This window comes from Gossypium hirsutum, chromosome D05 (genome assembly GCF_007990345.1).
Source record: "Gossypium hirsutum isolate 1008001.06 chromosome D05, Gossypium_hirsutum_v2.1, whole genome shotgun sequence".
NCBI classification, from domain to species: Eukaryota; Viridiplantae; Streptophyta; class Magnoliopsida; order Malvales; family Malvaceae; genus Gossypium; species Gossypium hirsutum.
In genome coordinates this window covers 2204675-2214438 of record NC_053441.1, presented here as the reverse complement: position 1 = coordinate 2214438, position 9764 = coordinate 2204675, and the positions used below count along the sequence as shown (strand labels likewise).

The 9764-nt window shown below is 36.5% G+C and overlaps 2 pseudogenes; one reads left to right on the top strand and one right to left on the bottom strand.

Annotated features, from left to right (window-relative positions):
* Window positions 1–106: 106 nt before the first annotated feature.
* LOC121217491 (tRNA(Ile)-lysidine synthase-like) lies at window positions 107–1863 on the bottom strand (annotated as a pseudogene).
* A 2719-nt stretch (window positions 1864–4582) lies between these two features.
* LOC121217488 (subtilisin-like protease SBT6.1) lies at window positions 4583–9203 on the top strand (annotated as a pseudogene).
* The last annotated feature ends 561 nt before the right edge of the window (window positions 9204–9764 follow it).

Below are 9764 nucleotides of genomic sequence, written 5' to 3'. Positions count from 1 at the left end.
TTTGCTAGATAGAGCCAATCAGCATCAATCGTGGTACGTACCTTGGCTACCATTTCATCCTCATTTACACAGCAGCAATGATCGTCCCCTTCCAAATATGAAGAGAAAGAGGTTCCCCACGAAACCAATTGCTACTGATTTCCTTGCTTAGTTTCCATGAGATAATGAATCGGTTCATAAAGTAGCATGTTTGCCCTGGGAGGAGTGGTTCACTCAGAAATGCAGCAATATTCAGTTCCCTGCTTTGACTCACACCCAGATGCAACTTCATCAGTTTTAGACTTAAAATGACTGACTTCCTCCCTTTGCAATGAGATAATGTTTCTATGAGTTGATTCACTGATAACATCTAATCTCCGGGCTTCATCTAGTACTGATTGAGATCTCATGTCCAAAAACTGCGCTTGGGATGAATTGGTGACCAGGTTATTATTAGAATATGATTTCCCATTCGCTATAATTTGTTCCAGCTCATCTGAAAAGCAATGCTTCTCTTCTACATTAGAAAATGTGTGAAATGATTCTGCATTTGAAGGCAGAGGACAATCAACAGAGCAGCAGACGAGAGCTTTGAAGCCCTTAGATCCAGGAGCCGGACAAATGTAGCAACCAGCAGCAGTCAGGGAAGTCTAAAAATTATTAAAAAAAGAAAAGAAAAGAATAACAATCAAGAAATTTGCACTTGCAAAGAGAAAAAGAAAAACTAAATAATTGCACGAGAAGCGCAACTACAAGTTTAGTGAAAGTGTTCTACCTTGCATGGGATGGTACGTATGTATTGCAACAGCAATTTTGAAGTACTGCCTCTGATTGGCCTCTGCCTTTGTGAAACAAACTGACAAGTTACAAGAAGATGGAATTAATTGAAACACTGAAAGATTCCCTATAAAAATTAGAGATATCGTAAATGGTTTAGTACCTGTAAAACCAATGTAATAAATTTAGACAGACATATATCCTCAATTTTGATGGATTAAGTGTCTTTAAATTGATAACTGCAAAACCTTGCTGCAAAAGTTATCATCATAATAAATTTGCTTGTATTATTATACTAAAGTCAAATTTAATGTAAGAACAAGAAACTTCCAAACATCAAAGAGTGCTTACATCCATTACGGTAATGGACTGCTTTATTAAACTGTTACAAATTTGATCAACATAGATGCGTGTTCTTCGACAGACAGAAATAACTGCTTGTAGCTCAGAATTAAAGGTACCTGGAAAAGAGTCGTTATTCCAAAATATGAAGTCTAAATTATTATTGCTCTCAAGGAAGAGTGTGAATGCAAAGTACTAATACAAAGGGTTTGACAATGTAGATCTTAGACGAACTCAAACTTTGGCAACTTAGCAGCAAGATCAGTATGGGAACCATTGTATATAACAGCAAGTTAAAAGTTAAAGCAACAAGACTGTTATGAATGATACATCGAAACTGTCCCATCTATCGGTACTCACCTGATAACAAATTTCCTAATGATGCCCTAATCTATTCCGAGCAAATAATGGACTTCGATTTGTAGGATCTTCAACCCAACCCCGGTTACTCCCTTGACATATCTATTAAAAAGAAAAAAGGACTCACTTAGAGCTCATAAGAATACTAGTAAGGGAGCATATAACTGAAAACTGGGCAAAGGCATGAATAGATCACTTTATTGCTATATCCTTCGCACTAACCTTGTACATGTCTTCTTTTGAAAAATCAAGCAGAGGCCGCACTAGAAGAACACTATGATTTTTCCAATCATTGTTACAAAAATTTGTATGAGAGGAAAACACTTGAGATGTGAATGCCATGCCAGCAAGTCCAAGGACCCCACTATCACGAGATGATCTAAGAATGAATAACTCAGCCTGCATTGTGGAACGAAAATTAGTACATCTAGTGTCCTGTTTGTTCGTTCATGTTTCAATCAATTCAGTGAGGAACTTCACAAAAAATAGTTAATTGATTCTTATAAGTAAATAAACTGAATATGCAGCTTTTATACTTTAATAAACACACACACACACACACATATATATATCTAAGGCTTAATACTAGTTTTTGTATCTTCCAAGCATGCATATGGAAAGTTGGTGAAGCAAAAAAGTATTGGTAAGAACCTGGTCATCTGCATGATGTGCAACAAGTAAAACACTGATCTGGTTTTGCATACAAACATCTTGAAATATTTTATACCTGAAATTCGAGGACAACCCATTTCCAAATAAAAGTCAAAAAAAAAACGAAATTTACTATAAACTAAAATAACCCAATATGAAAAACGATTTCCACAGACTGCTTCATCTTTGCTTTCTGAACCGTAGCCATGATCAAACAATTATGCGAAAAGACCATCAATGGATTTGCCACTGTTGTCAAATCCATATAGGCCTTCATTTCAACTAGCAGCTAGAACACACAAAGCCATGCTATCCGGTCCCCGGATACACCTAGAGCTAAAAGAACTTGATTTACTTTTGCACGACATTTTTTCTTTTTTCCATTAAAACCAAGATAGAAATAATTATTATAAAGATGATTTCTCGAAAACAAACAGAAACCCAACAAAGAACAAAAAGAAGCTAACCAATACGGTTGGGTTTGATTCAGCCATGGCATTCGCTGGAGAAAGCTTCTTGTACTTAGCCATATCTACTAAGTTGCGTTTGGAGCTACGCAATGACAAAGACGCGCGCTGAAGTATATTTGGGTCCATACAGGGTGATGGTGGCAGTGGGGCTTGAACCATAATTGGGATACGGGAGGAAAAAGGAAGCTTGGCGATGGTTCTGGTTTGTGAACAGAGGACAAGTCCTCGCGTCATCTGAAGGATTGAAGCACTGCGGCGTGCACTGCCGGTGTTCGACCTTGTGAAACCAAGTCCTCTTCGGTATGTATATTAGGGTAATTACACCCAAAGTCACTAAACCATTTGATCACTTACAAAATTATCACTGAACTATTCGAATGTTTCATTTAAGTCACTGAAATAAAAACTTTCACATAGTATAAAGACCATTTTATAAAATTTTTAAAGTTGAGTGATCAAAAGATAAATTTACTAATAAATTAATGACCTTTATATATTTTACCCTTATCCTTACTCAAGTCAAGCTAAATTTGTAATTAGCTTAACTTTGCTATTTATTTTTTTAATATTATCCTCGAAACTTAACTACTTCAACTATGTTAACATGTTTGTGGGACTTTGAGTTTTGATCTTGTCGCGGTTTCACATTATGCCATTTCAATTTTTTTCATAGTAACTTTTCCTAATTTATATATATATATGCAATGATTACGTTATATAATTTCACAAACGTATACATAATTACACTTTAAAATATTAAGATAAATTGGGAAAGTTTAAAAAAAGTAAATATTAAAATAATTAACTCGACATCGATTCAAGATTAATAACATCACAATGATAAATAATTAAATTTATTTTTTAATTTTAATATTGTATATATTTTATTTATAATTATTATTAATTAATTTTAAGTCATACATTTCATTATTTATAATATATTACTTTTAAATACATATTTATATTTTTTATACGCCAATAAAATTTTTAATATATTCTATTTACACTTATCACCCTTGTCTATTAATATTTTTCGTTTAAAATAATCATGATATTTATTTCAGCTTGAACCGTCCTTCGAAGCTATTAGAAAAACTAAAACTGGATAAACAATGTGACCGTACCTTTTAATACGATGCTTGACTCCGGCCCAAATTCGGCCCGGACTAGCAGACACATATACGGTCAAGTTTAAGGTCGGGCCTTTAGTGACATCCGTCTCCTCCTCCACTCTGCTTCCCTCTGCCAACAAATCGAAGACTTCCCTCGGCTCAGAAAAGATATTGGACTTTGGGCTTTCTGTGGTTTGAAAGCTTTCATTAGTTTCTTTTGCTTAATTTCCTTGTTTCTACTTTCTTGAAATGTAGAAAAGAAGAAAAAAAAATTAAGGTCACGTGGCAAATCACTCTGATGGCTGATTAACTATTTAGTTGTTGATAGGGAAGTTAGCTTTAGATTGACGAGGTTGTCGGAAGCTGAAGATGCAACAACTCCCTCTCAAGCTTTAACCGAAGAAGGCAGAGAGTTACCTCTTCCTTTTCTCTCTATCTGATGAGGGCATTTTCCCGCCAATGCAATCCCGCCACACCATGCTCTCTGCTCAATCTTCGTTTCCTCTCAATCCTCCCTTTTCATTCTTCTTCTCTCCCTTTCCCTTTTCCATTTCAAGCTCTCTTTCCGTTTGTCCCCTAACCTAACCCTAACCCCTGATCGAACCCAACCCCAAGCCTCCCGTGCCAACTACATCGTTCGGTTCATCGATTACAAACCGGCTTCCGAACACCGTTCGTACTTAGAATCCAGCCTCCGATCCGAAGGTTGGGAGTGGATCCAGAGAAATAACCCCGCTGCTAAGTTCCCCACGGATTTTGGGTTGCTTTCGATCAGGGATTCGGTAAAAGAATCCGTCATTGAGGAGATTGAAAGGCTGGGGTTTGTTAAAGATGTCAACGTTGATTTGATCTATAGTAGGGGTATCCTTAGTGGTGCTTTTGAGAATGGGCGAAAACGACCCGGGAAGATTTTACTTCGATGTCGTTTAGTGAAAAAGAGAAACATTTCCACCATTCGGTTTTAAGTAATTCCTCACTTAATTGGAGTCGCCATCTTTTGATACAGGTAAACATTTTAATTCGATTAACTAAATTTCCCAAAGCCAAATTTATGAGAATTTAAACGAGGGAGGAAAGTTATGGAATTTCTTATTTTGATATCGCAGAGGTCTCAAGTTACTTCCTTGTTCGGAGCGGATGCTCTTTGGAGAAAAGGGTATACTGGTGCTAAAGTCAAAATGGCTATTTTCGACACTGGAATACGTGCTGATCATCCTCACTTCCGAAACATTAAGGTACATCATTAGTGGGAAAATGAAGTTAGTTGAACTTTTGTTGGTGTGAAATTATTTTCTTATTGAAAATAACTTGTTGGTCTTCAATAGGGAGTTCTGATAATCACTCTTGCGAGTAAATTTTTCAGGAACGAACTAATTGGACCAATGAGGATACTTTGAATGATAATCTTGGACATGGGACCTTTGTGGCTGGTGTTATTGCTGGTGAGGACGCAGAATGTCTTGGCTTTGCACCAGATACTGAAATTTATGCTTTCCGTGTTTTACTGATGCACAGGTAACACAAGTTGGTGTTGGATATTTTGTTTGTTTTTGTATTTTGATTGGATGTTGCACCAGGCCTTTGCAAATCTCACCCTTTTTGTTGTTGGTTTCCTTTATATTTGATACATTTGAAAATTCCTAGCATGCACTACAGAAATTGGAAGCTCTTTTGAACTGTTCATTACTATAATTAGAAGATATATATCATACAGTATATCCATCAACCTAAGGACTTTCCCTTTAACATTTGTTATTCTATAAAATTGGCTGGATTATGAGAATTTTGCTCTCAGCTTATTGCAGGTATCATATACATCTTGGTTCCTTGATGCTTTCAACTATGCTATTGCAATCAACATGGATGTGCTAAACTTGAGCATAGGTGGACCTGATTACTTGGATCTCCCATTTGTAGAGAAGGTATGATTCCCATGGCCTGTGGTTTATTGGTGTTCATTTGTCAAGCATCATTAATAATTTTGTTTCAAAACTGCAAAATTGTCTAAGTTTGTTGTAGTGGCATGTGGAAATGCTTCAATCATAATGCATTCACTTGCTTCCCACAGGTTTCTTGGCCTCTCTTAAATCCCATGAACCATGCTATGATCATTCAAATTCATGAGTTGACTTCCTCTTTCAATATTTTGCATTTTGAAGAAGTTTGCTTGTTTTCTTGGACATTTATTTCCAAATATGGAAGGATTAGCCAGTGAAGTTACCACTCTGCTGTTGAAACTTCCACATTCAGTTTTGCATGCTTATCCTTACATACATGGAGCTGAACGTTTTGGTTAATGCTTGCTGCTTTATGGTTCTCCAGGTTTGGGAAATAACAGCCAATAATATTATTATGGTATCAGCCATTGGAAATGATGGGCCATTGTATGGCACTTTAAACAACCCAGCAGACCAAAGTGATGTTATTGGTGTTGGTGGAATCGATTATAGTGATCACATAGCCTCATTTTCATCACGTGGCATGAGTACTTGGGAGATTCCTCATGGGTAGTGTATTGCTCTATCTACGATATTAACTGTTCTTCACTTTGTTCAAAACATACTCTTCTAGCCCATAATCATTTTCATTTTAAGAAAAAAAAAGGCTAGGACGCCTCTCCTGGAAAGTTTATTTTGGTTGGGGGTGTAATGGTGACAGTGAAACTTAAAATATATTTAATTTTGGAGTAGTCACTTATTAATTTAACTACTGTACTATACTTTTTCTCTAAAGGTATTGAGGTCTTGTTATCGGCCCCTTCTTTTTAGTGTTGATCGTATGAAGGCTTTAAATTATTTTCAATTTCATGTACTTTATGATATTCCATGTGTAACTCCCTTATTAAGCAAGCTTTATTGTCCTGATCATGAATATTAAACTTTTCTTTGCAGTTATGGTCGTGTCAAACCAGATGTTGTGGCATATGGGCGGGAAATTATGGGATCCAAGATCAGTACTGGTTGTAAACAATTATCAGGCACTAGTGTGGCAAGTCCTGTGGTTGCGGGTGTTGTATGCCTGCTTGTTAGTATCATTCCTGAGAACAGAAGAAAGGAGATTCTAAATCCTGCAAGCATGAAACAAGCTTTGGTTGAGGGTGCTGCTAAGCTTGTTGGTCCTAACATGTATGAGCAGGGTGCAGGGAGAGTAGATCTGTAAGTTCACCCAATAACAGTTCTTCTCCTTTTAACATTCAGAATTATTTCTTTTAGATCGACATATTTTTAAGTTATTAGTCTGTCCGATATTTTTATTCTATTTACATTTCCATTTTCAGTAGAAGCAGCTATGATTATTTCTTATTTTGTCAGATTAGAATCATTTGAAATTTTGAAGAGCTATCAACCTCGTGCAAGCATCTTCCCTAGCATTCTTGATTACACAAATTGTCCATATACCTGGCCCTTTTGTCGTCAAGCACTCTATTCTGGGGCTATGCCTGTGATATTTAATGCTACTATTCTGAATGGGATGGGTGTCATTGGATATGTTCAGAGTCCACCAACATGGCATCCTTCAACTGAGGAAGGGAATCTTCTACGCATTCACTTTACTTATTCAGAAGTTATCTGGCCTTGGACTGGTTACTTAGCACTGCACATGCAAATTAAGGAAGAAGGTGCACATTTTTCTGGTGTGATTGAGGGCAATGTAACTGTTAGAATTTTCAGTCCTCCTGCCCAAGGGGAGAAAACTGCTCGAACTAGTACTTGTGTGCTTCAGTTGAAATTGAATGTGGTTCCAACCCCACCGCGATCGAAACGTATTTTGTGGGATCAGTTTCACAGTATTAAATATCCTCCTGGATATATTCCAAGAGACTCATTGGATGTGCGTAATGACATTCTTGATTGGCATGGGGATCACCTGCATACAAATTTTCACATTATGTTCAACATGTTGCGAGATGCTGGCTATTATGTTGAGACGCTCGGTTCTCCTTTTACATGCTTTGATGCTAGCCACTATGGGACACTTTTGCTGGTTGATCTTGAGGATGAGTACTTTCAAGAAGAGATTGAAAAGCTCAGGGACGATGTTATTAATACTGGGTTGGGGTTGGCTGTGTTTGCTGAGTGGTATAATGTGGACACAATGGTTAAAATGAGATTTTTTGATGACAACACAAGGAGCTGGTGGACACCGGTAACCGGAGGTGCAAATATTCCTGCACTAAATGATCTTTTGGAACCATTTGGATTGCTTTTGGGGATAAGATTCTGAATGGTGACTTTTCTATTGATGGTGAGCATAGTCGATATGCATCTGGAACAGATATAGTGAGGTTTCCAAGAGATGGGTATATTCACAGCTTTCCTTTTTGGATAGCTCAGAAAGTGGGGCCACTCAGAATGTGCTACTGAATTCGGGCATGAACAAGGTGATTAGACATAGATGTTCCTTTTTTGGAGGATTCATGGACCTTATTTCAGCACAATGAAATTTTTATCTTTTTAATCATCTATTTGGCATATGCAGGCAGACTCCCCTATCCTTGGCCTGTTAGATGCTGGTGAAGGTCACATAGCTGTATATGGAGACTCGAACTGCCTGGACAGCAGCCATATGGTTACTAACTGCTATTGGCTTCTAAGAAAAATATTGGATTTCACTGGTTCAAATATTAAAGATCCAGTGCTTTTCTCAGAGTCTGCAAAGCAAGATGTGCCGTTGTATGAAGATGACAACCGCCTACCATCTCGAAGAACTGATGTAAATTACACTCTGTATTCTGCTGTCACAGGGAAGGATTTAATCTGTCGAAGTGATTCTAGATTTGAAGTGTGGGGAACTAAAGGATACAATTTACACGTTAGGGGAAGAAACAAAATAATGCCAGGTCATCATGTTATTGACTTGGGGAGAGGCTTAAATTCCACTTTCGGTTCTTCCAGATCAAGGCGTCCCAAGTTCACAAAGAAAAGGAAAGGTGATTCTCTTGGAAACAGGTACTTTAGTCTCCTGTACAGAGATGAGGTAAGAAGCAGACAACTCGGTTTTAACTCGTTAGTTCTCTTCATTCGTTAAACTTTAACACTGAAGAAGATACCTCATGTTTTCAGCTGGATGTGCCTGAACTAGTTGCAAGTCATTGGGTTGTACCAGCGATAGTAGCAGTTACAGGTTTGTGAACGTCATATGTGTATATAAGCATTTTGTTAAAGTGTCCTTGATCAATGTCCCCTACTGTTTCCTCAGGCTTTGTACTTATTTTGAGCATTTGGCGGATTCATCATAAACGGCGGAGGCGAAGGCGATCTGCCTCGGGTCGGTTGGCCAACCTATAGTGTTAATGAGGATGGAATTTTTGAAGCAATTTTTTTTTTTAACTTTTCACAATTTTTACTGCTGTACTGTTATAGATTTGAAAGTTTTGACAGCGGCAGAACAAGAGTTAATTTTGAATTCATATATGTAGATCAGTAGCTATAATATTGGTTAGCAAGTAGGAAAACCATACTTCTATATAGTGCTAATTCGTCTTCATATTATTAATATCCAGTTTTAGGAGTGAAGTTTTTAGACTGTAACAAGATAACCCTTTTTTATTCCCGAAATTTTATTAATTAAAAAGAACAAGTTTAAAAGAAAAAAATATTTATTAATATTAATATTAATTTTTTTATTTTGTTTTCTTCTACTTTGCAAAAACGTTGAGTAAATTACACCAATAGTCACCCACTTATTATCAGAAAGATGATTTAATAAATTCTAAAAATATTTATAATAATAACTATCTATTGTATCAATTTAATTTTAAATTTAAAAAAAGTCAACACTCAATTTTATTTACTTTTTATTAAATTTATCAAAGGATTAGACAGATGAGCCTGATTCATATAAGTTTTATGGTTAATTCCAGCTTAAATTACTAATTAATAATAAAATAAGCAAATCAAATTCAAACTTGAATGGCACATGGGTGCACCTCTGGCAATGCCAATCGAACGGTTGTAACAACCAAAAGATATAAACACCAACAGCCAGGTTTTTAATTAGTAATAAAGTGACTTTTGTTGATAAGCCCTTTAAATTGTCATTTTTAATTTCTCTGTGTTTTCCCTGTGTCATC